General features: G+C 38.5%; 2 pseudogenes; one reads left to right on the top strand and one right to left on the bottom strand.

Annotated features, from left to right (window-relative positions):
• LOC450454 (poly(ADP-ribose) glycohydrolase pseudogene) overlaps positions 1-27,632 on the top strand; it is a 90,765-nt pseudogene that overhangs the window by 26,723 nt on the left and 36,410 nt on the right.
• Positions 4,885-5,217, bottom strand: LOC107972141 (large ribosomal subunit protein eL33-like; annotated as a pseudogene).

Here is a 27,632-nt window from a genome sequence, read left to right as displayed (position 1 = left end):
CCTGTTGAATTGTCTTCGCACCTTTTCAAAACCAGTTGACGTAACGATTGTTTCTGGCCTCTCAGTTCTACGACACTGATCTGTATGTCTGTCCTTGTGCCAGTACCACACAGTCTTGGTTCCGTAGCTTTGTGGTAAGTTTTAAAATCAGGAAGTGTGTGTCCTGTAACTTTGGTCTTTTTCAAATTTGTTTTGGCTATTTTTGGATTCTTTGCATTTCACTCTGAATTTTAGGATTAATTTGTTACTTTCTGCAAAAAACCTAGGTGCTAAGGGCAATTCTTACATCACGTTAATAGAATCCAAACTAATTCTGCATTTCGAGGTAGTGCCAGTAATTTCAGAATTATCTTATTGAGCTTTTGACCCATATGGCTTTTACAAGGCAGGCATAAATAATGGAAGAATTATCCTTGTGTCTGGAAATTGGATATCTCAGATATCCTTGAATCTAAATGTCTTTCACTGTAACAGCAATGTAATATCTGATATGATGAAAAGTAGATCAAACCGATATAATCGTTATCCTTGTCACTTAAGTTATCAGGACATAACATTTGTATTGTAACTTTCTGGGCTTAAATTGGATATGATGGTTAATTGGGGTAAGAAGTAATGTATAATTTGATACCTTGAGATGGCAGTAAAACATGCCGTTGGTTACAATACCTCTGTCACCTTGCTATGAAGTAGTCATTTTTTTCTCTCTTCTTAATCAGAATACTCAGACAGGACCTTGTTTCCCCTTTATCTGGTGACCTTGCCCAGAAGCATGCCTGAAACGGGTAATATGTAGCAAGTTTTGGTGGGTTTAGTGTAGATCATAAATATGAGATGATTACTTAGGTGCTGATGATGGTTTTACAGTTCTTTAGGGAGAAGAGTCCTTGCGTTTTCGACCCTCTAATATTTATTTATTTATTTATTTATGAAATGGAGTCTCACTCTGTCACCCAGGCTGGAGTGCAGCGGCACAATCTCAGCTCACTGCAATTTCTGCCTCGCGGGTTCAAGCGATTCTCTTGCCTCAGCCTTCCAAGTAGCTGGGATTACAGGTGCCCGCCACATTGCCCGGCTAATTTTTGTATTTTTAGTAGAGATGGGGTTTTGCCATGTTGGCCAGGCTGGTCCCAAATTCCTGACCTTAAGTGATCCACCCAACTCGGCCTCCCAAAGTGCTGGGATTACAGGTGTGAGCCACCGCCCCCAACCAGACCTTCTGATTTGTATTTACTTTGTAAACATATGGAGGGTTGGAGAAGTCCCCACAACTACACCAAGTATTTATTTCTTATTGTATTCTTTTTAAGTCTTTGCCCATATATATGATGTCTTATAGCTAGATATAAATGTATGTTTAAAATTTATGCTATATTATAAAATCTTCTGTGTTATATAACTTTATAATGTTTAGCCTTAATGGTTGCAATAATATTCCATCAAATTGATAAATTGTCTGCTCATCCATTCCTGTGTTTGTTGGAGATTTGAGGAAATTTGTGTAAAGCTTATCTAGAGATTTGAAGGTGGTTCTCCCTGTGATTGTTTGCTATTCTGTCATTATTAGTGTACTTAACAAAATACCTTGGATGTTTAATACACTTGTTTATTTTTTTATCCATCAAATCTCCAGATATTATTCTAGAACTTTAGCAAGTCATGACCCACAGGGACAACATTGCCCACGCTTGCAGTGGTTAGTGAGAAGTAAGTGTCAGACATACCTATATAGGTGGGATTGGTGGAAGAAAAGATTTTTAGTGCAAGGGAAACAATTGTTTGGTTTGGTTTTAAGTTGAAAATAAATTATATTTGGTTTGCATTTTCAGTGTCTTATGTTCTGTACTAGGAATGCTTGTTTATAAAGGGTTCTTTTATTTTTTTATTTAAAGCCAGGCTATAGTGCAGTGGTGCTGTCACAGCTCACTGCAGCCTCAACCTCCGGGGCTGTATATATCCTCCCACTTTAGCCTCCCGTTTAGCTGGGACTACAGGCATGTGCTACCACACCTGGCTAGTTTTTTGTGTTTTTTTGTAGAGACAGGGTTTCACCATTGTTACCCAGGCTGGTCTTGAACTCTTGGGCTCAAGCAATCTTCGCTCCTCAGCCTCCCAAAGTGCTGGGATTATAGGCATGAGCCACTGTGCCTGGCCTGTAAAGCGTTCTTTATTTTCGAGATGGATTCTAGCTCTGTCACCAGACTGGAATGCAGTGGTGTAATCTCGGCTCACTGCAACCTCCACCTCCTGGGTTCAAGCCATTCGCCTGCCTCAGCTTCCCGAGTAGCTGGGACTACAGACGTGCGCCACCACACCCAGCTAATTTTTGTATTTTTATTAGAGACGGGGTTTCACCATGTTGGCCATGTTGGTCTCGATCTCTTGACCTCGTGATCCGCCCGCCTCGGCCTCCCAAAGTGCTGGGATTACAGGCATGAGCCACCGCGCTCGGCCTTAAACTAAGGGTTCTTAAACATTGTTTATTAGCAGGGTTTGGCAATATTTTCAATTTTTATTTTCTAATTTTTTGTTGTTTTGAGACAGTATCTCACTCTATTGCCCAGGCTGGAGTGCCATGGCATGATCTCGGCTCGTTGTAACCCCCACCTCCCAGGTTCAAGCAAGTCTTGTGCCTCAGCCTCCTGAGTAGCTGGGACTACAGGCATGCACCACCACACCTGGCTAATTTTTGGATTTTTGGTAGAGACAGGGTTTCACTATATTGGCCAGGCTGGTCTCGAACTCCTGACCTCAAGTGATCTGCACACCTTGGCCTCCAAAAGTGTTGGGATTACAGGTGTGAGCAGCTGCTCCCAGCCAGAATTTGGAAATTCTTTACTTAAATGTCACATTGAACTCTGAGTGGCTTGTTTTATTAAGGAAAAGAATTAAATTTGACATCGTATTAAGATTAATATTTTGCAGTTACGTTTATTTTGAAGCTGTTGATATTTATCTCCTTAAAACCTTTCTTTGATTAATTCTGTAAGTAAAGGATTTTGTAACCCAAACTACCTTACAACAAGAGGAGTTCATGTCAACAGTCATTGTGAATCCATGGTATTGTAATTACCTACATTCTGGTCTCTAGCACAAGAGGTAAGGTGCCCAGAAGCCCACCCTGGTGTGTGAGCACCTCTACTGGAATGGAAGTAAGGAGTATTACCTAAGCTTTTATTAGTTTTTCAGAAACCAGCAAAGATCACAGAGACCAATCTGTTAATTTGTTATTTATAATTATATATTTAGGTGCTACTGAGTCGAAATGGCTGTTATTTAGTGTTTTCTGCAACTTCAGGGCTAATATTGGTCTTCCTCACTGCCAGCTGCTGGAAGTGCTACAAACACACAATCTGTGTTTTATGACCCTCCTGTGTGGTGTTTCACAAAATTAAATTCAAACACTTCTGTAATTTATATTCTAAATGAATCAATATACTTACTCCTGGCATTTTTCACTGGAAAGTTGAACAAAATGTTCTGTATGTTATAAAAGTCCTCTATCAATGCATCTTGGAGGAATTTTTAAATACTTCTCTCTTTTTTTTTTGAGACAGAGTCTTTCTCTGTCACTCAGGCTGGAGTGGAGTGGCACGATCTCGGCCCACTGCAACCTCTGCCTCCCAGGTTCAAGCGATTCTCCCGCCTCAGCCTCCTGAGTAGCTGGAATTACAGGCACCCACCACCACGCCAGGCTAATTTTTGTATTTTTAGTAGAGACAGGGTTTCACCATCTTGGTCAGGCTGGTCTCGAACTCCTGACCTCAGGTGATCCACCCACCTTGGCCTCCCAAAGTGCTGAGATTACAGGTATGAGCCACCGTGCCCAGCCAAATACTCCTCTTTTACAACACCTGTGGCACTGTTTCATTTCACTTATAGTGTGTTAACTTGTGAAATTTACATTAAAGCTGTAGTAACTGAAGAAGGGCATGGGGGACGTATTTTTAAGGGGGTTTCTTCTGTTTCTGCAATGTTGGCTTCTATTTCTGGACTTGGATATTTGTTTTATATTTATTCATTAGACTATACATATATATTTTTATGTACTTTTTGAATATTCACAATAAGTATAAAATGTTATTATAAAGAGCTTTAAATCTGCAGTTGGTTTATGTAGCAAACTTCTTAAGAAAATGGATTAATTGTTGAAAGGAAAAGGATTTTAGTGACTATTTCATCTTCCTTTCCATGTTGAGTTTTATGTCTGGAATTGAAAAGATAGAAATGTATAAGCCTTTCGTTTCATCCTTCCATTGGTTTTTCCATGAAGGCTGTCATAAATAACAAAATGAAGTGGTTTTGGTTTTGCTTTTGTTTTTTGCATCTGTGGCTGGTAAAGGTAGAGAGTGAGAGATAGGAGTACAGGAATGAGAGGACATTTAAAAGTAAAAAATGAAAAACCTAGACTTTAGAATGATTTTGTTGCTGTGATGAGGCTAGTAATATGTTTCTCTTTGTAAACCACAATTTAAATATAGATATATAGCATAAAGTCTTTACTTCAAATCATACATACAAAATAGATTATTGCAACTTAGAAATTGTGCATCTTTTGTCTTCGCTGTAGTTATTAAAATATTGACTACCCATTCTCCCATCAGCTCTTGTCCTATGACTTGTCAGAGAAAGACTGTTTAAAGCCTCTATCACTGTAAATAAGAGTGTGTAATTCTATTAGTATTGAACTTGCATTTTTATTTATGTGCTACTTAATTTAAAAGGTAAATGGGACATCATATTGAGTTTTGAATGATGCAAATTAAGTTGATCTTGTTATTATATCTGTCTTTTTCTTCAGAACTGTTTCTGTCATTTAAATTTTTTTTTTACTTTTTTTTCCAAGAGCACAAATCCACTTTTATTTATTTACCTTTCATTAATTTAAATGCTTGAGGGGTACAGCATCACACAGATTCTGTGTCCAGTGGCCTTAGCAGGAAGATTGCTTCAGAATTTGGCATGAACCATGCCACTATTTCCCTGGGACCAAGTTACCTTTCCCTAGATTACTCTGATTTTGTTTGGTTTGCCACCAGGAGTCACTTTGTTGTTCTTTGTTTTGTATATATAAGCACATCTTATGCCCGAATAGAATTCTGTTTCATTTTGGGCATAAGCACCTTCTATTTTAAAAAGAGCTGTGTGCTGTCTTTGGTTCTGGAGACCCCACTTATACTGAGCAAAAATGGCCTTGGACCACAGCCTTCCAGACATACTTCCTTTTAGTACTCCTGTTCCCAGCAGGCCTCCACAGGCTCCAAGTTGGCAGAAAGAGAAAGGCCATTTAAAATTTTAAAAACAGGTACAACATAATTCATTGTCTCCAAAATTGAGGCATGTATTATTATACCTGTGTTTAGCTAAAATAACAGTTTTTGAACTTGTGATTATGGAAAACTTTAAAAATGATAATGTATTGACAGAGCATCAGTAGAAACTCAGAAAAAAGAACATAAACTTGTATTAAAATAGATTACAAAAAGTTATTTCACATACACAAAGTAATGGCTGGAAGAAATTAAGTTTTCGTTTATGCCTTTATTATATAATAAAAAGTTAAAATATATGTTGAAATTATTAGGCAAAAATCACAGCACAAATCAGCTATGATTCAATAACGTAAAACACAATAGTTGTATGTTTATGCATCACTTGAGCATCAATGCATTCATGCATATGTGGTATACTGTGGACATCCTGGCTTTCTGAGGTGTGGCATGCTATTATGAGTAGCTTATCTCATGGTAATTTTAACTGTATCAAATATACTCAGTGTTTTTGTGTATTAAAAATTTTAGAACAAAAATATTGTTAGAGGATTTTTCTTTCTTCTCTCTTCATTCCTCCTGTCCCCACCCCTTTATCCCCAGACTGTCTATAAACATTTCATGGAGGGTTAGTGCTTTTTAGAATAGTTTGGGAAAAGCTGACCTAAGGCGGTAAATTGTTATAACTACCGTTTTAAATCACAACAGATTTCGTTATTCAGTAACTGAAGGAATGTGGCCTCCTTCCATGATAGCCTTTTGGTGGTCAATTTTTGTTTTGTTTTGGTTTGGTTTTTTGATAACACTGAAGTAAGTTTCTGAATGTATATAAACACATTATTACTTAGCTTGATTTAACATTCTTCGTAGATAATCTGTTTTCTGGGATTTTCTTCAAAGCTTAAAAAATATCAAGTGTCTTTGTTATATTTGTCACAAAGAGCCTGTACCAAACTCCTAATCAAATGAAAGCAGCCTTAAATGTTTCATAAGACTACAGCTAATGTCTTAATCTCTCTAGCTTTCGAACCTCTGATTTGGAGTTCAGTGGAAATTTAACCTTTTTGGACCTCTTCCCTTGGTGACTCACAGTCTCTAGAATCATAAGGTCTGCATTACTTTACAGCTCAATTTAATTCATGAGAACCATAGGAGCCAAAAGGGAGCTAATCAGAATCACTAAAATATTGAAACAGATCAACTGTGACTTTTAGATTTGTATGGAATATGTGAAATTTCTCTCCCTGATTTGGTTAATGAGTGCTTTTGAATTGGGACATATGTTGAGGGTCTCATATTTATGATTTCTAAATAGTGCATATCCCAAAGGACAGATTACTCCAATTGGAACTAGGCACTTTGCTTTTATAAACTTGATGAGTTACCATGGAATATCAGTCTTAGTTGAGCCCTCTATGCACTAGATCACTGATGAAGTTAGAGTTGTTATTTTGTGTTTGCAAAACACTATCTGGATTGTATTTATTTATGTGGTGGACAAAGAGGTTAGAAGTTATAGATACTCAAAAGTGAAAATTCATTCAGTAGACTTTCTCTTATATTCTAATAATGAAATTAAGCTAGTACTTAGTTTGTCCTATAACTCTAACCCTTCATTTGGGTCAAATAGCAGTAGAAGTTATTCCTTTTAAATGTTGCTGTGGTGTTGATTTCATTATCCAAAAATCTACTGTTAGAGGAGTGAAAATAATTCTGTGTTTTAATCTTGCCCATGATTTATATCTCTATCAGCTAGCTCTGAAGTGTTTTGGGTTTTGTTTTGTTTTGTTTGTATTTTATTAACACAGTTAAACATGATGCCTTGATTTATAATTCCTGTTAATTTGCATTTATTCTTCTTATGTTCCTACTCATAAAAATAAATTCTATAGTCCTTTTGAGTATGCTTTGAACACTTATCTACATGTAACATTTCATATTTAACCCTGGAAGGACTATTGTAGTATTTTTATCTGAAGGTAAAAATAATGAGTAAATAAAAACAGAACGTTAGATCTGTTTTTCAAATTTATATATTGTTTCAGTGTGTAGCCTATCTAAACAAGCGGTAAACTTGCTCATCAAAGACTAAATAGGTCCATTGTTCCTTTTATATGAGGGGGTGCTGTTAGTGCTGTGGTTTACCAAAGACTGAGCCAATGGTCTTTCTCCTTATTTTACTATTAGTACTAGTAGAGAAAAATACTCATCCTCGATTTATTGTGATGATAATGACAGGTAATGATTTACTACAAGAGTCTGTCAGATTCTAAGCTGGCTAAATAATTTTTCTTTATAGTGTGTTAACGAAGTTTTTAGTAAGCTGAGTGACATAGTGCCTTGTCACCACAAATGCTCTTTGATTACATGAAAAGTGTTACAAAAAGACATTTTCTGCCGCAAGGGCCATTTCCAGCATAATGAAATATGGAATATTTTCAAATGAACTCCAAAGTGATATGTATTGAGGTCTTGCTCTTGGTCTAATCTGCCTCAGTCCTGAGAAGCCTAGCTCTAAGATAAACAAAGGGCATCTTCCACTGGGAGTGCAATGTTGGAACTGCTCACTGCCTTAAGTAACCATATGCATAGCCTCTTTCCTGATAGTTGGCTCCTGTCTCCCTTTGTAATCCTTTCCTTCTTCCATGCCTGCTGCTTAAGTTGCAGACTATTCCAGCCTCACTTCTCTTGGACACTTCTATCTGTTGCAGGCATAGGCCTGTCTCATCCCAGACTCACCTCTTCTACAAGATCCTCCCTGTAAATATCTCCTTTGTGTTTGCTGGATCGTCTTATTTGGTTATCTTTGGCGATGGAGGTGGTAGTGCTTATTACTGAGAGTTTTCTATGTACCAACTATAGTGTCAGCAGTATGCTTTATCTGATTTAATTCTAACAACCACCTCATGAGTTAGACGCTATTAATATTTCTGTTTTACAAATGAAGAATGGAAAACCAAGGTTTAGGGAGTTTAAGTAACTAAGTGACATCTCATTTTTATCTATGGACTGTGGCACATGCTGTCAGAGTCGGTCTTTGATATAGCACCTAGGAAAGAAGCTGAATCAGATTAAACATACTACCCAAACATTAGGTCAATTGAAAATGGCTAGGGAAAGGGGAAGATTCATCATAAAAACTAATTGAGTAAAGCTAGGGAGGCCCAATAAGTTCAAAGATTTGAATTCAAGGTAGAAAGAAGAAGAAAACCCTCTAGCAGAAGGCGGCCTTAATGGCCCATAGCCTTAGATCTGGCATCATTTAGAACCACATGGCTGGGCATGTGGCTCACGCCTGTAATTCCAATACTTTGGGAGGCTGAGGCGGACAGATCACTTGAGGTCAGGAGTTTGAGACCAGCCTGACCAACATGGTGAAACCCTGTTTCTACTGGAAAAAAAAAAAAAAAAGCAGCAGCATCACAGCCTCAGGGAAAGCACCTACCAGCTTCCAACAGTCTTCGTTCCTTTGAATCCTTTGCCATCTGGTTATATTCCCTCTTCCCATTCTTGTTATCTGCCCATCTTTGACACCTCTTTTCCTCTCTCCTGTTACTTGGCATCACCTTGGGCAACTTCGGTTCAGTTGATATTCATGTTGATGAACCATTTACTAGTCAAACCTAAGTCTGTGTGTGAGACCTTCTACTTTATTAACCCATGTGACCACAAATGACCAGAGCTTGGACCTGATTATCCCCTGGGCCAGCTCCTTCTCTAAAGCCGTGAGCTCAGAATTCTTCTCCCACCACAGCCTTCTAGTTTTCTACTCCCTTATTCCTACTGTGCTTTCTGTTTTTTGAGTCTCCACTGCTTTCATCCCTTTTCTTCTGGTCCACTGTGTCCCAGGTTGTATTACGCAAATATTAACACTTCGTAAGTAAAGGGTTAATAGTTAAGGTGGGGGAATGTACTGCGTATTATATCCTCCTTCTGGGAATAGCTCTGAGGAGTCTTACAGTAAAGAAACATGCTTAGCTTTATTTAATTAAACCTCTTTTTTTCAAACTTATTTATAAACAGCTTCCATGTAACAGCTTTTGACTTCCTTTGTAGCAAGTATTCCATGGAGCACACTTTGCAGAGCACAGTTGTAATGGGGAAGGAAGGGAAGGAGGAAGAAATAAAGGGCGAGAGGAGAGAGGGAAGGAGGGAGAGAGGGAATAACAAATCTTACTGATAGGCCTTGCTAAGAGTTCATGTTATTCAATCTTAACTAGGCCTTTGTTTCCTGTTGCCATCTTTTATATATTTCCTTATTACTCTAGGATTCCAAACCTTTTCATTGTTTTGTAACATTTACTGATATTCCACTATCAGTCTGCTCCTACTTAATACCTCTCGGAGAGATTTGAGGACATCTAAAAGGTAAATTCTTTAAGTTTCTTTATTTTAAGGGTTTCAACATACCTCATGCTTCTCTTTCTTGTTATCTTAAAGGAAAAGCTCGTCTTATTCCATTCCTCAAGGGCAGCATGTCCAAAACAATTATACTTTAGCATACATATGTCACTGTTTCTTTTCTGGCCTTGTCCCTCTTTCCCTGCTGCCTGGTTAGTGCTTGCTTGACTTTTAGTGTTCAGCATGACTATCACTTCTGCAATTGACTTTATTTATTTATTTATTTATTTTTGAGATGTTCTCTTGGTCTGTTGCCCAGGTTGGAGTACAGTGGCATGATCTTGGCTCACTGCAACCTCCGCCTCCTGGGTTCAAGCGATTCTCCTGCCTCAGCCTCCTGAGTAGCTGGGATTACAGGCACGCACCACCTTGCCTGGCTAATTTTTATATTTTTAGTAGAGATGGGGTTTCACCATGTTGGCCAGGCTGGTCTCAAATCCCTGACCTCAGGTGATCCGCCCACGTTGGGCCTCCCAAAGTGCTGGGATTATAGGCATGAGCTATCGTGCCTGACCTAGACTTTCTTTTTTTAGAGCAGTTTTAGATTCATAGCAAAATACACTGATTTCTCATATATCCCCCACTCCCAGGCATGCACACCCTCCCCCATTATCAACATCCCCCACCGGAGTGGTTCATTTGCTACAATTGATGAACCTACCTTGACACATCATTACCACTCAAAGTTCTGTAATTGATGTTTTACAGTCATCTTCTATAAGCTTCCTTGTATGAGGCTGTGATTTGTTCTTTGTTATGTTCCTAGCACTTAACATAGTGAGAACTTTCAATACCACTTAATGCAGGTTATATGCAAATCTTTTTTCTTTTGCTCTTTCTCTCTGCCATCTTCTAATTGACTATTGGATTTATTCACCTGGATATTCCACAAGTACCTAAAACTAGCCTTGTCACCACTCTTCCACATTCTGTCAGTGAATGATTCCACCATTTATCTATTCATTCACTCAAGCCAGAACTTGTTAATCATCTTAGCTGCCCTATTCTGCCTCAGCCACCTTTTTCTGCTCATCTACCATTTCCTCATCTTACAGTATGATGTCATAATTTTACTTCCTAAATACTTCTTGAGTTTCGGCTTTATTTCTGTTACACTTGTCTCCTCCATACCATCGTCATGACTCAGCTAGTATATTGTAACAGTCACCTAGCCGACCCCTGTGTGCAGTTGATCCCTTCAAATCCATCCTTCATGCTGCTTACACACAGTGAGCTATCTGAAGCATAGATCTTAAAACCTTCCATGGCATTTCATCTCTTTTCAACTCTATTGGTGATATTTATGGCATTCCATGACCTTGCCTCTGCCCACCTCTCTGGCATCATTTCATGCCACTTTTCCTGCTCCAAACCTGATGGTCTAATGACTCTAAATTACTTGTGGTTCTCTGTCATGGTGTTTGCCTGCTTCTTAATCCAGCCTTCAAGACTCAGCTCAGTTTTTATCTCCTCTGAGTATCCTTTTTTGTCCTCTCAGCCGCTACTAAAAACTCCTCTGTGTGCTCACAGTAGTACCTGTGCACAACTCCATGTGCTTGTTACATTAGGCATCATATAGCCACGAAATGTCTGAATATTCGTGAGGCCCAATTTTTCCAGGGCATCTTACTATTTTCTAGCCCATGGCTAATGCACAGTTAATGTTTCTTGAACTGAGTTCAGGATATTCAGGGAGAGTAGTCCAGCACACAAAAATGTGGGCCTTGAACCACAATCACTTACCGAGAGATTTAGGAATTATTTTGTGTAAGGTGGTAGTTGACCATTTGCGACTGGTGATTGGTAGAGAGAAAAGGTAAGGCCAGTATGCATAACCTTTACTATAGTCTTTTTTGTTTATTTTTTTTCCAGAGACAGGGCTTTGCTCTGTCCTCCAGGCTGGAGTGCAGTGCCATAATCATGGCTTATCGCAACCTCAAATTCCTAGGCTTAAGCAAGATCCTCCTACCTCAGCTTCCAGGGTAGCTGGGACTATAGGTCCATACTACCACACCTACCTAAGTAAAATTTTTTTTGGCCGGGCATGGTGGCTCTCACGCCTGTAATCCCAGCACTTCAGGAGGCTGAGGCAAGCAGATCACGAGGTCAAGAGATCGAGACCATCCTGACGAACATGGTGAAACCCTGTCTCTACTAAAAATAAAAAATTAGCTGGGCGTGGTGGCACGTAAGTTGCAGCTTCTCTGGAGGCTGAGGCAGGAGAATCACTTGAACCCGGGAGGCAGAGGTTGCAGTGAGCCGAGATCGCGCCATTGCACTCCAGTCTGGCGACAGAGTGAGACTCTGTCTCAAAAAAAAAAAAATTTTTTTTTTTGTAGAGACCGAGTCTCACTATGTTGCCCAAGCTGGTCTTAAACTCTTGCCCTTAAGCAATCCTCCCGCTTTGGCCTCCCAGAGTGCTGAGATTACAGGCATGAACCACTGTGCCCAGGCTTTATAGTTGTTGTGTAGCATTTTTACCCTAAAAAGTAGTAAGTTTCTAGAGGACAGACACCTTGTATTGTTTGTCTTGGTGTTTATTTTTCACAGTGCTCAATCTAATGTCCTGGACAAAGTGGGTGTTCAATATGTGTTTGGACTAAGTAGCAATATATGACTAGAATTCAGTAGAAGGGAGAGGCTGTTCTATTTCGTGGATTTCTGAGCTCCGTAAGTTCACGCTTCAGGGGCCCATTTACCTCTTTAATTCCCTGCATGCAAAAGGAGAATGAATGCCTTAGATGATAGATTGAACCTGACTTCTTAATGTTTTATGTGATATAGCTATGTGCCACATCGGTCCTCATATGCCTTCATTTTTATATGGGCTATAAAACCAAAATTACTTCAAGAGGAATATTTGACCATTTTCATCCTTCTTTTAAAATGAATTGGAGTTACCAAAAGTAGCCTGATGCAGTTGAATAAAATTAGGTGTATTTTAAAACCTCTAAACAAAAAGCTACAGATTTAATCATCTGTAGTTGTATCTACATATGTCTGAAAACCCCTGAATCTTCTTTCGGTTGCCCTGGTGACTGTTTCATTGGAGTAGCGTATCAAGAAAGACTACATCTGTGGAGTCCAAACACTAGCTACTATCCACATAGGCTATTTAAATGGAAATTAATTACAATGAAATAAAATTTAAAATTCAGTTCTTCAGTCACAGTAGCCACATTTCAAATGCCACATGTGGCTGCCGGCTGCCATCCTGGACAGCACAGATATAGAACATTTTCATCATTGCAGAAAGTTAGACTGAATAGAAATGTACTAGGTCATCCCTAAGGATCCTTCTGCATCTGACATCCTTCTACTGGGAAACCTGCTCACAGGGACTTCTGAGATTTCTCAACATTGTTTGACTGCATTTTGAATTTTTTTAGATTGGATATTACTTCAAATAATTGAGTTGTTGAGTAGAACTTGTCCATTTTTAATAAAGATCTTTTCATTGTAATAGCATTTGTTTCAACTACAAATGTATTTGCATTTTTATTCTTTCTCCAAAGAGTGCGCTTCCAGAGAGTGTCCTCAAGCCTTTTAGGAAAATTAGTTTTGTTTCATCCTTAATAAGAGTGAAGTTCAGACTATAATATTATTATTTCATACCGGATAATTTAATTAAATTAAGAATTAAGCACTATAATATGTATGTATGCACGTTACTTGATTTGCATGGCACATTTTATAATAGCGCTGTGAGTGTGCTAAGCTGTCATTGAACTACCATAAAAATTACTTAAGTCTGGTTGTGGTGGTTCATGCTTGTAATTCTAGCACTTTGGGAGGCTGAGGTGGGATGATTGCTTGAGCCCAGGAGTTCAAGACCAGCCCGGGCAAGATGGTGAGACCCCATCGCTACAAAAATTTTTTAAAAAATTAGCTGGGTGTGGTAGCATGCATCTGTAGTCCCAGCTACTTGGGAGGCCGAGGCAGGAGGATCCCATGAGCCCAAGAGTTCGAGGTGGCAGTGAGCTATGATCACACCAGTGCACTCCAGCCTGGGTGACAAAGTGAGACCCCCATCTCTTAAAAATATATATTACTGAGAAATAAGTATTTTTCAGGGTACTTCTTAGAGTTGAAAAAACCTGCTAATTATTTAAAAGTATAAACTATAATAAAAGATTGAAGTTATTGCTCACCTGTATTTCTTGGACAAATTACATCCATTTTACTTCTAGGGCTAGAAAACTTATATTACCATTAGCTGTTTCTCTGAAATTTCGTCATGTTGAGTTTGATTGCCTGTCTATAAAGATGGATAATAATGTGACTATGTGGTATTGAAAGTATCCATTGGCTTGGACATAATAGCAATGTGGTTTGGTGGTGTTTACAAAAGTGATTGATGGATATGGCCATGTAGTCGTACAGTAATAGAAGTGAGAAATAGGAAAGACATGTCAGAGCGTCTTGTGCCAGTGTGGGTTTATTTCCTAAGGAATAATCATTTACCATAATAGTACTGAGAAGTAAATTCTTTGGAGGCATAGGATAATGAGGGTGTATTACTATGTTTTGTCTTTTCTAAAGTAAGAATTCTGCTGTTTATTATTAGCATGAAAATCGATACGATTGTGCAATAAATACTGTTTAAAGAAGAACTTCCTTCATGTTTTATAAACCTACACAATTCTATTCTTCATGTTTAATGAAGTCTGTGTAGGAAAATAGCGTTCACTGTTTTTGATTAGAGGCATATTTTGTTTCAAGAATTGGATGAAGATCTTCTTCCTAAACTGATTATGTTCCCAGACTAGTTGTTAATTATTTGGAATTAGGAGTCATGATGGGGAAATTTCCACCACATCCAGAAGGTCTGTGAATTTTAAACCTCTGATGGCTTGTTTTCTGAAGTGAAAAACTAATGCAGAGTTCTGTCACTAGAAACACAGCAGTGCTTAGGAGAGATTGGAAGTAGGGTTGTGGTGAGAATTGGCAGGAGGACTCTTTCTCCCTTCATTCCTCCTCCTTCGTCCTGCACTAGCTGATAAAAGCTGGGCCATAGGAGTGGAGACTAAAAATGAAAGGAGGTTTCATTGCTTAGCACTTCTTTTCCTCTTTTCCCCCTTCTGCTGGCAATCCTTGATGGGGAGGAAACAAAGTGTCTGTATAGCAGCCCGATTATTTCATATTAAGCAACTGTCAAATTAATATAAGGACAACTGCAGGTTATTTCCAGTGTGAATTACAGAGTACTTTAAAAACTCGGTATATTTCATTTATCTATCATTAGGGCAAATCATTTCAAATGCTTATAATGAGCTGTGATTTTTATCAGTATTTCCCACATTTGAGTCATAAACACTTTGAAAATTCATAGGGAGACTCTTAATAGCTGTTTAAAGAGGAAAACCAAATCAAACCAAAAGAAAGTAGAGGGGCAAGGTGATGCTCAGCACAGCCATTTGTATGTGTCACCACAGCTGACCCCTGGACTCAGCCTTTCACACCACCTTGCCCTCTGCTACCACACTGATTTTGTACCTCTCCATGCACAGTCTTATTTAGGTCCATGAACTAAATAAGTTAGCTGCTAATTGGTGAAATATGCCTTCTTAAATATGACCATGTTAGCCTGGCTATTTCCTGAAAACCAGTTGGAGTTTATTAAAAATAGAGACCATTTTTATTGAAGCCATAATTGTCATGGGCGATACACATGAGAGATCACCCTGTGGCTGGCCTGTCAGACTTTCATGAGCCTTCAGAAATTAAGGGGAATGAGTGAGTTTGTTTTCTTGTAAGCTGTCACATTCTTCTCTTCACAGTGTCAGCCTGAGTTGTGCACAGATAAATGTTAGAAACTTTCACCTTCTCCAGTTGATTTTTTTACCGTTACATAATTTAGTAGTATGATTGTTTTTCTTCTAACATTTAATGTTTTTGTACTTTTAATTTTTGAAATGTGAGCTTGTGCTTTAGACTTGGGAAACTTAGAGGTAGTTCCAGTATAGAAAGCTTAGCCTATAGACAGTTTAATCAACTTACACAAAAGAAAACTATAATATTTTTGCTAAGTAATAGAGATTCTGAAAGGCAATGGAGAGGAGGAGGATGAGCTTTGTAAAATCAGCTAATCCAGATAGAAAGTGTCAGTTAATTTAACATATTTTTATTGACAGTTTTACATATGAACACCACTGTTGTAGGAATAGTGAATCAATCATAAATCTTGTCTTAAAAGAGCTTCTAGTAAGGGCTAGAAGGCACGTTCATAAATAACAATAGAAAGCAGAAAGTCTTAAGTGTCTTGTGAAAAAAAGTTCAAATAAATTACAAGAGGGAGAATTACTTTTTAGCTGGAGAGTAAATTTGGATAGACTTGAAGCAAACTATTGTTTGAGCAAGATCAAAAGGTTGGATAAGTTTTGGAGTTAAGAAGGAAAGATATTCCAGGATCGTATCTGTAGCAGCACAAACAGATGCTATAGAAAAATGAATTTCTGAGTTTCTAGTATGTAGGCTGCACAGAAGGTAGAGTTTGTGTGTGTGTGTATGTTATATATATGTGCTGAATGAGACTAGATAAGAATCTAGGGTAAGGGAGCTTGACTGTTAGTTCAAGGGATTTGTTCTGTATTGAAAAGGCAGCAGAAAGCCATTGAAAGCTTTGAAGTGGAGCAGAAGCACATCATAGTCTACTTGGGCAGAAACTGAAGGTGGGCTATCAGCAGGGCAGCAGTTAGATTATTGTAGTAATCTTGATGAGACTGGATGAGGGCTGAGGGTAGTTTATTAGTGATTAAGATGAGGTAATAAATATGTGAGATCCTGCTGGATCAATCATTATAGGACTTGGCAGTTAATTGATATGGGGGTGATAAAAGAAGAAGGAGGCTCCAGAAAGTTTGTGAATTACTGGCCCATTAGACATTAATACTTTTTATATGGAGCTTTAGAATTCATAAAACACTATTATATCTGAAAGCTTTCTTAACTCTGTAAGTTAAAGTTATAGTAGAATTATCCTTACTATGGATGAGGAAATAAAGAATTTAGGGATTTTTCTGTGGTTAATACGAGAGTAAATGCAGATCTAGGCCTATAACTAATCTTCCAGTTTCTTGGCCAGTATTTCTTTTATATCCTTCCTTGTGAACCTGGGAAGAAAAGCTCTGGCATCTAGTCCCAATGTCTTTTTGTTTTTTGTTTTGTTTTGTTTTGTTTTTTGAGACAGAGTCTTGCTCTGTCACCCAGGCCGGAGGTGCAGTGGCATGATCTCAGCTCACTGCAACCTCCACCTCCCGAGCTCAAGCGATTCTCATGCCTTAGCCACCCAAATAGATGGGACTACAGGTGTGGGCCACAATGCTCAGCTAATTTTTGTATTTTTAGTAGAGATGGCCAGGCTGGTCTTGAACTCTTGACCTCAAGTGATCCACCTGCTTTGGCCTCCCAAAATACTGGGATTATAGGTGTGAGTCACTGCCCCCAACCACCACTAAGTTTTTGAATGTGGACAAGTTGCTTATTTCTTGGAGCTTTAGTCTCTCTAGATGCCCTTATCCTTTCTATCTTGCAAGGATACTTTGAAGATAAAATGCAATGTTTTTGGTTTTATCAACTCTTTATTCAGCAAATAATGAGCACTAAATACTATGCTTAGTACTGGGGGGCCACAAGATGTTTAAATTTGTGTGTTTCACAGATCAGAGGACAGGAAATGCAGATAAATAATTGTAATAACCGCAGTAAGTGTTCTAATACAAGTATGTACATTTGGCTCTAGAGTTATAGAGTAAGGGGCAGTCAGGCAATCAGTGAAGGCTTCCCAGGGAGATGGGAACTGAGTCCTGAAGCATAATTCGTGGTTTAATGGTAGTAAAATGTTAAACAAGGCAGAGGGTAAAATAATGCATCATCATCATCATAATACTAGCTGTTATTTGTTGAAAAGCTTATAATTCTGACCACATCTCTGCAAGATATTTTCATTTTATAAGTAAGAAAATAGGTTCAAAAGGTTGTGATTTGATCATAGTATTTAATGAAGTCAGTATGGTACATTAGGGAGGTGCACATAGTTAAGTATCACTGGACAGTAGCAAACAAGCAACAGAAAGGATAAAGATAAAACTGAAAAAGGGGCTCAAGTATGCTATATTCTAGATATTAAAAAATAAAAATAATAAAACTAGTGGTTTCATGACAGACAGGGGAGACTATTTTAACATATATGAGACAAAGGATTAATACCTAGTAAAATATGCCTAATTAAACATTGGTTACTATGTGGATCAAGATGTTTTCACTGATCAGTTCTCCAAAACATTTAAGGAAGATATAATACTAAGTTCACAGAAACTCAAATAAGAGAGGAGGAGGGAGCACTTTCCAACTCATTTATAAAGCCATATATATCCACCTCCGATACTAGTATGTGACAAAGATTTTATAAAATATTAGCAAATGAAATCTAGAAATATGTAAAAAGGATAATACATGATTACTAAGCAGAGTTCATCTCAGAAATGCAGGATTGGATTTATATTTTAAAAGCTGTGTGATTATTGTGATAAATGCAGAATAAGCACCTGACAAAATTTAGTAACCATTCAGAGTGAAAAACTGTTAGCAGACTGGGAGTGATGGCTCATGCCTGTAATCCTAACACTCTGGGAGGCCAAGGCGGGTGGATCACCTGAGGTTAGGAGTTCGAGGCCAGCCTGGCCAACATAGTAAAACTCCATCTCTACTAAAATTACAAAAATTAGCTGGGCCTGGTAGCATGCACCTGTAGTCCCAGCTACTCGGGAGGCTGAGGCAGGAGAATTGCTTGAATCCAGGAAGCAGAGGTTGCAGTGAGCCAAGATCACACCACTGCACTCCAGCCTAGGTGACAAAGCAAGACTGTCTCCAGAAAAAAAAAAACAAAAACAAAACAACAACAACAAAACTATTAACAACTATGTCCTCAATCTGATAAAGAGTATCTGTGAAAAACCTACTACTAAAATCATGCTTCATGGTGAAATATGAAATACTCTTCCCAAAGATTGGGGGAAAAGCAAGAACACCCATGCTCTTCATTCTTATTAACATTGTACTAGAAATCCTAGCCAATGCAGTAAGGCAAGAAAAAGAAATAAAATGTTTGAAAATCAGAAAGGAAGAAGTAAAACTGTTTCTATTTTTAGTTGACGGTGTTTGTTTATGCAGAAAAACCCAAGAAACCTAAAAAATAACTATTAGAACTAATTTATTTAGCAAGACATAAGGTCAGTATACAAAAATCATTATATTTTTATATACTTGCCATAAATGAAATTTTAAAAATTTCATTAAAAATAGCGTTAAAAAATCATAAAATACTTAGAAATAAATTTAACAAAAAATGTGTAAGACCGGTATCTTGAAGACCATAAAACATTGCTGAGAGAAATTGAAGAAAACCTGAATAAAAGAATATCTACATGCTCATGGACCGGATGACTCAGTGTGGTTAAGATATCAGTTCTTGGCCGGGTGCGGTGGCTCACACTTGTAATCCCAGCACTTGGGGAGGCTGAGGTGGGTGGATCGCTTGAGGACAGGAGTTCAAGGCCAGCCTGGCTAACATGGTGAAACCCCATCTCTACTAAAAGTACAAAAAAATTAGCCAGGCATGGTGGCGGGCACCTATAATCCCAGCTAGTCAGGAGGCTGAGGCAGGAGAATTGCTCGAACCCAGGAGGCGGAGGTTGCAGTGAGCCGAGATCATGCCATTGCAATCCAGCCTGGGCAACAAGAGTGAAACTCCATCTCAAAAAAAAAAAAAGAGATACCAGTTCTCCCTATATGCAGTTCCAATCATAATACCAAGCAGGCACTTTGTAGAAAATGCAAAGCTGATTACTAAAATTTATATGGAAACACAAAGGACCCTTATTTACAAAGAAATTGTAAATAAGAAGGGCAGAGTTTGCAGACTTACGTGAATTGCTTTGGATACTTACAATAAGACTACAGTAAACAAGACAGAATGTGTGGTGAGTTGAATAATGTCCCCCCCAAATTAATGTTCACCTGGATTCTCAGGATGTGGCTTTATCTGGAAATACAGTCTTTGCAGATGTAACTAGTTAAGATGAGGCCACACTGGATTATGGTGTACCCTAAATCAATGACTGGTATCCTTATGAGAGAAGGAAAGGACACAGAGACAAAGACACTGAGGGAAAACGCTTATATGATGATGGAGTTAGAGATTGGACTGATGTATCTGCATGCCAAGGAACCCCAAGGATTGCTAGAAGCCACCAGAAGCTAGGAAGAGGCCAGGAAGAGCCTTAGAGCCTTCATAGGGAGCGTGATACTACCAACAACTGGTTTCAGATTTCTAGACTCCAGAACTGTGAGATAATACATTTTTGTTGTTTTAAGCTGCCTGGTTTGTGGTTCTTTGTCACAGCAGCTCAAGGAAATGAATACAATATGATACTGACATAACAATCAAATTGATCAGTGGAACCAAGTAGTAAACCCAGAAACAGACCCATGTTTATACAGTCATTTGGTTTTCAACAAAAGTGCCAAAGCAATACAACAAGGGAAAAGAAGTGTCTTTTCAACAAATGGTGTTGGCGAAACTGGATTTCCATGTGGGCTTAAAAAAAAAAATTGCCCCTTCCCACATACTATACATAGAAAATAATTCTAAATTCTAACTGAAAAAGCAAAAACTATAAAGCTTCTGGAGGAAAACATCTTTGTAGCTTAGGAGTCGACAAAGATTTCCTAGGACCTACAGCTTTCATAGCTAATGGGAAACCTTAGCTATAAAAGAAAAAAACTTATAAATACTTGTGACGAAAAGACATTAGGAAAATAGGCAAGCTAAAGACAGGGATGCCAGGCGCATTGGCTCATGCCTGTTATCCCAGCACTTTGGGAGGCCAAGGCAGAGGGATCGCTGGAGTACAGGAGTTCAAGGCCAGCCTGGGCAACATAGGGAGACCTTGTTTCTACAAAAAAAAAAAAAAAAAAAAAAAAAAATTAATTAGCTGGGCATGGTGGCACATGCCTGTGGTCCCAGCTCCTTGGGAGGCTGAGGTGGAAGGATCTCTTGGAGGCCAGGTGTGGTGGCTCACACCTGTAATCTCAGCAGCTTGGGAGGCTGAGGTAGATGCATTGCTTGAGCCTAGGAGTTCAATACCAGTCTGGACAACATGGCAATGGTCTCTATTAAAAATCCAAAAATTAGGCCGGGCATGGTGGCTCACACCTGTAATCCCAGCACTTTGGGAGGCCAAGGCGGGTGGATCACGAGGTCAGGAGATCAAGACCATCCTGGCTAACACTGTGAAACCCCGTCTTTACTAAAAATACAAAAAAAACATTAGCTGGGCGTGGTGGCGGGTGCCTGTAGTCACAGCTACTCGGGAGCCTGAGGCAGGAGAATGGCGTGAACCTGGGAGGCGGAGCTTGCAGTGAGCCAAGATCGCGCCACTGCACCCCAGCCTGGGCGACACAGGGAGACTCCATCTCAAAAAAAAAAGGAAAAAAAAAAAGTCAAAAATTAGCCAGGCATGTTGGCACACACCTATAGTCCCAGCTACTTGGGAGGCTGAGGGTGACAGGATTGATGCCTGGGAGGTCAAGACTGCAGTGAGATGTGATTGCATCATGACACTCCAGCTTTGGCGACACAGTGAGACCCTGTCTCACATAAATAAATAGAAATAAATAAATTTTAAAAGACGGAGAAATATTTGCAAAATGTTTATCTGACAAGGGACATGTATCCAGAATATATAAAGAACTACAATTGAAAAATAAAAAGACAGCCAACCTCACTAGAAAATGAGCAAGAGTTTGAAAGGATTTCACAAAGGAAGGTATACAAATTGCCAATAAGCACATTAAAAAATGCTTGATATTATTTGTCACTGGAGAAATGCCAGTTATAACTAGAAAAGATATTAGCCTGCAGGCACTAGAAAGACTAAAAGATCAAATGTAGGTAGCGATATGGAGCAGTTGCAACTCTCATACTTTGTTGTTGGGAGTTTAAAATGTACTACAATGTTGGAAAAAGGTCTGGCTGTTTTTTAGAAAACTGAACATATACTTACCCTATTACCCATTAATTTCATTTCTTTCTATACCTACCTATGAGATATGAAAATATATGCACACAAAAAGATTTGTAGAAGAATGTTTATAGCAGTTTTACTTATAATAGCCAAAACCTGGGGACAGCCCAGGTATCTATCAACAAGAGAATGAATAAACAAATTGTGGGTGTATTTATACAATAAAATAATTTTTGTATTTTTAGTAGAGATAGGGTTTCACCATCTTGCCCAGGCTGGTCTTGAACTCCTGACCTCAAGTGATCCACTTGGCTTGGCCTCCTAAAGTGCTGGGATCACAGGGGTGAGCCACTGTGCCTGGCGTGAACTCTAGTTGCTGATATGCAAACTGAAGTGATGGGGTGGAATGCTTGCAACTTACCTCAAAACGCATTAAAAAATGCATTGATATGTGGTCAGAAGAATGGACTGATGACAACATGACAAAAGCAAATATAAAATGTTAATCATAGAAACCAAATAGTATTTGGGTATTCAGTGTATAGTTATTTTAACTTCACCATATTTTTGAAATTTTTAAAAATGTTGGGAAAAATGGTTCTCAAAGGGGAATGATTACAAGAATTATCGTACTTCTCTACTTTGGAATACTGTGTAGCATTTGTCATTGTATAATATGGAAAGATTTTTTTTTTTTTTTTTTTTTTTTTTTGAGACGGAGTCTTGCTCTTTCGCCCAGGCTGGAGTGCAGTGGCCCGATCTCAGCTCACTGCAAGCTCCGCCTCCCGGGTTCACACCATTCTCCTGCCTCAGCCTCCCTAGTAGCTGGGACTACAGGCACCCACCACCACACCCGGCTAATTTTTTGTGTTTTTATTAGAGACAGGATTTCACTGTGTTAGCCAGGATGGCCTCAGTCTCCTGAACTCATGATCCACCAGCCTTGGCCTCCCAAAGTGCTGGGATTATTGGCATCAGCCACCGCACCCGGCCAATTTTAATATATATTTTAATTTTAAAAGACCTTTGTTTTTCAGCCAAACTTCTGAGTGGGGAAGTCTGGGGCTTCTTGGCGATGGCAGGTTTATCTTTTTCATTGTACATGGTCATTTATCCTGAAGACTGAGCTGGTTAGCGCTGAAAGTCAGCATGTTGGGCTTGATGGGAATCAAGGCTGGGCCATTTTTTTAAATGAAGGGAATATTAATTAGAACAATGCAACTGCTTTATGTAAATGAATGTTGATTTTTTTTGCCTGGGCATTATGTAATGCCTTATTTTAGCGCAAGTACCTTAGCTTACTCAGCATTATCTGAAATTCATTTACTCGTCACATTAACCATATGAATTAGAATATTGATTAGGAATTGTTGTTACACTCATTTTTAAAATGAGGTGGAAGTTTAGAGAGGGGAGGTTACTTCACCAAGTTAACACAGTAACTAGTAGACTTGAGATTCAAACGCAGGATGTAGCCTCCTTTGAGAAGCTGTGTCCCTTAACCATTCTGCTACACAGTCTCCCTTTGAATGAACTGAATTAATAATTCTTACCTCATGACTAGTCAAAAATTAGAACTATTTTTAGAAATAATTATTGATCTATTAAATGAATTAAAGCCATTTGTAAGTCCAGAGTGACCATGACGGATTTAAGCTTGCAGCAAATAGCATTCTCACCAAATAAGAGTTTAAGTAGTTCCGTTGAAGATTTGAAATCAGGCATATTCTTGTCTTCCTAGGTGATGGATGTTCTTTTGGATACCAGAACATGAAAAATGAATTAAGGCAGGTAACCTAGTGTTAGTCTCCACAATGTTGTAGAGAATCCTAAGCAGCCAGGATGTCTGCACTTGCCTTTCACTGTGAGATGGTGTGTGTTTTAATGAGCCTAAGCTAGCAAATAATAGGAACAACAACTGTACATCACCATTGATACTGTCTTTTGATGGCTTGCTTTGATTCTGTCTATGGAATTTTCTAGGTAGGGAAGCCTCTCTACTGATAAGGTTCAGGGAGAGTAAATGAATTGTTAGCACAACTGGAACTTGATCACTGTCTTCTACTCAAACTCAGTGTTCTTTTATTATATCTCAAAGCCTGTCATGAGCAAAATGCTCTGAGTGCTCCGGAAATGCCAACCAACTGAAAGTCCCCCCACTTTTATGTGGCTTCTGAAAGATCCAGTACGTAATCTGATGAGCCATTTGTTAAGCTGATTTTGTAGCATTTTATTGTGTTATTTCCTTTTATGCATAGTTTCTACTTATGATTATAGTTTCTAGCAGTGGGGAGTTGTGTGTGTGAGAGTGTATTTAATCTCAAAAGAGAGGTATGACTAGCTAGTTGAATAAGAAAAATGGTAAGAGTATGTGGTGGGAGGCTGACGTCAATAAATTGAATATGTCTTCCCTTTTTTATTTATTGCTGTGTTCTTTAAGCCCTGCTTAGTTATGGTAAATACCCCTGACCTTTTTCCCTGCTTGCCTTTCAGGTCCTAAACATTCATATAAAGGCTCCCAATGTGATTAGCATTGATGCTTCTGAGTTTGCATGGAAACTAGATGGTCAGAGATAAATTGTGGGTCTCAGCAGTGGTCAGCCCAGGAGGTTTTTACATCTGCCTCTTCCCTGGATTGAAAATGCTGCTGGGGCCATATGGCAGAGTGCCTCACAGAAGAGCCAGGAATGACTTTCTGGCTGGGTTCCGGATTATCACTTGCTCGTATTTTAAAATGGAGGTTGTAGTGCTTTGGGTTTGATTTACTGTATACTAATGGGATTATTACTTAACTTGAAATGGCATAGTGGGTCATGGTGGGGGTGGGGATGGATATACCTAGAATAAAATTCCAGTAATGTTATCAGTATTCCATTCAGGGAAAGATTTTAGTCAACTCTGTTTCTCCTTATAAGTATGCAAAGAAAAACACCAGCTAATAAGTGTCTGACCTTTGACTGATGTCTGTCTTTGAAAATACCAACAGTTTTGTTTAGAACAAAGTAAGGTTTCCTGACTGGCTTTTTGTGTTTGATTTCTTTAATAATCTGTAATTATCTTTCAATTAAATGCCCAAATGTCCTCCCTACATGTAGAGGAGTTATTGTGGCCTGGTTTGTGTGCACACTGCTGACTTAAAATATGCCTTCAAATATACATACCCAGGACTTGAAAAATCTAAATGAAAAAAGAAAGGTGTTGGGAAGTTTACAAAAAAAGTGGGGGCGGGGGAATGATGCTTAATGATTATGAGAAGGTCTCACTTTCTCTGAGCCTGTTTGTGTATGTCTTTCTCTCTGTGTGTCTGTCTCTCGTACTCTCTTTCTCTAACCCCATTTCTGTCAGCCTTTCTCTTCTCTCTATCTTCCCTGCCCTATCTTTCTTCTCCCCCTTCACCCCTTTCTTGGGCTTCAGCCTCAGACCTTTTGTTTTCCTCCTCATTCCCAAAAGCTGTCCCTCAGATTGTATATCACTCCTGGGATGACTTTCGTTCATGCTGTTTGCCTGTCTATTTATGTTATTTTTACTTGCTTCCATATCAGGATAATTCATTTTATTTGAGTGGCTGTGCATACAACTTTAAAATTTCACAACAGCCAAGTCTGAGAATTGTCACAAGGATTTTAACCTGCTTCATCTCCTCTGACTTTATCTCCACTTCTTACCCCCAACACCCACCACGACACTTCCCCCACTTCCCCCTGCTCTATCAGGAAGATGGGAAAGTGTATTTGGTTACACAGTGATTTGAAGTTAGGATTGGAGCAGTGAATAAACAGAGTACATTGAGATTCTGCTTGATTTGTACCTTTAAGATTTGTACCTGCAAAATAAACAGTGGTGTTCATTTGTAGTGGGTGATAATAACAGCCATAAAATCTTCCAGGAAAGTCTGTCTCGCCAGGATAATAAATCTGCAGTCTCACGAGGCTCCTAAAGTTAATAATTTGTCATCATGGTTGTGAAGTATGTGACCTTTTATGTGATTTTATACAGATGACCACATATGGAAGCTAGGGACACTTTTCCTATGTTTTAGAGAATTATTTCTTAAGAGCAACAGCCATTTTCTCCTCACTATGCAATAGTTCTGTTGAAGAAGAACTTTTATCCTTTAATTGAATTGTATATTACATCAATTCATCTCTAGGAAAAGGTGGTGGCTACTTTTGTATTCATATTGCTTTCCTCTAGTACATAGTGAGCCTAGAAAGAGATTTTGCAGTGGAGCCTTAGGTATTCATTTAGTAAATCATATTTATTGATATAGGATGTTTAATTAAACTGCCATGTGGCTTCTTCATTTTGACTTAAATAAACTCTATTCTAGAAGAAGCCATGCTGAAACCTGCACCCTCAAAGAGCCTTTCTTTCAGCTGGCAACTGGATTATAAGAGTATGTGTATTAAATATTTTAGAAAGATAGGTTCTTTAAATAAAAATTATCACACAGGCTGTCTTAAACTATTTTTAAAAAGAGATCTGATTTTAGATTTGGTTAAAATACTAGCATACATTAGTATTCTTTTTAGGAAATAAATATTCATATAAATTGTTTTTCCAGAAATTGACCCTGAATACAGATTTCAGATCATTGAAAACGGAACCATTTGAAATGTGCATTTCCTTTCCTTTTCCTAATTTATTTCAGTCGCTCAATAGGATTTTCTCATGGAATTAACTTTTCCCTCTCAGCATAGTTACATAAGCTTGCTGTTGTAATCATGAAAAATAATTACCCATTTCAGCACTTATTAACATGGACTTTACTTGAAGGGTCTCTGGTTTTAAAGTCAGAGCACATGACTAGAGGCAGATGAAGAGTACCTCATCATTCATAGCCACTGAGTCTCTATAATTTTTAAATGCCTTTGGAAAGCTAGATCTTATGCTCAAAAGCATGCTTTTGTGTTAGAAATCTTTTAGTGAGCTACTTACTCAGGTCATAATGCTTTTAAAGCCCTGCTTTTCTTTCCTCAGAATAAACTGAATTGTATGTTACCAATAACAATGCCACATCATTTCAAAGAAAACGGAATTAAGTAATCCAAGTCCGGGTTGCTGAAAACTAGATGACACAGGGTAGGCACTGTTGTGGTTACCATGCAAAGGATCTCTATTAGTCAGCTTGGGCTGCCATAATAAAATACCATAGAACTGGGTGGCTTAAACAACAGAAATTTATTTTCTCATGGTTCTGGAGGCTAGAAGCTGCAGATCAGGGTGCTGCTGCTTTGGTTCCTGATGAGGGCTTTCTTCCTGGCTTATAGGTTGGCTGGCATCTTGTCCTCACATGGCAGAAGAAGAGTACTGTAGTCTCACCTTGCTTTTTAAAATGACACCAGTTCTATCAGATTAGAGTCCCACCCCTATGACCTCATTTAACTGTTACTACCTGCTCACAGGCCCTATCTCCAAATTTAGCTATATTAGGGATTAAGGATTCAACATATAAATTTTGAGAGGGCACAAACATTCAGTCCATAAAAGAATCTAGTTGTTTAATTAACAAGGATTGTTGAGCCCTGATATCTTGTTATACCTGCCTGTGTCCCTACCCCCATTCCCCTCCACTCTCATTTCCTCACAAACACTCAGATAAGGATTTTTTTTGATACCGTTTTTGTTACTTATCAAACTACGTAGTAACATTATGAATTATAAATGTTATTAGCCATTGAGAAAGTAGCTGTGCACTGACTGACTGACCCCAATTGACTGGGAGGGCTGGATGGTGCCTTCTCTGGTGGAAGATAGGTTGGAGAAATGTGGTTGGTAGTAAATGATGTCTGATTTGAGCAGCTTTGAAGAAGTCTGGTTCTAGTTGGTTTCAGTTCTTTCCAGATGCCATTTGAATCTAAACCAATTTTCCAGTTCTTATCATTACAGAATTGTCTTCTGGAAGAATTATTTCTTTTTATTACTTGGTAGCAAT

Source organism: Pan troglodytes, chromosome 8 (genome assembly GCF_028858775.2).
Source record: "Pan troglodytes isolate AG18354 chromosome 8, NHGRI_mPanTro3-v2.0_pri, whole genome shotgun sequence".
Lineage (NCBI taxonomy): Eukaryota > Metazoa > Chordata > Mammalia > Primates > Hominidae > Pan > Pan troglodytes.
Note: the sequence above shows the minus strand (reverse complement) of the source record. Positions and strands in the feature narration are given on the sequence as shown.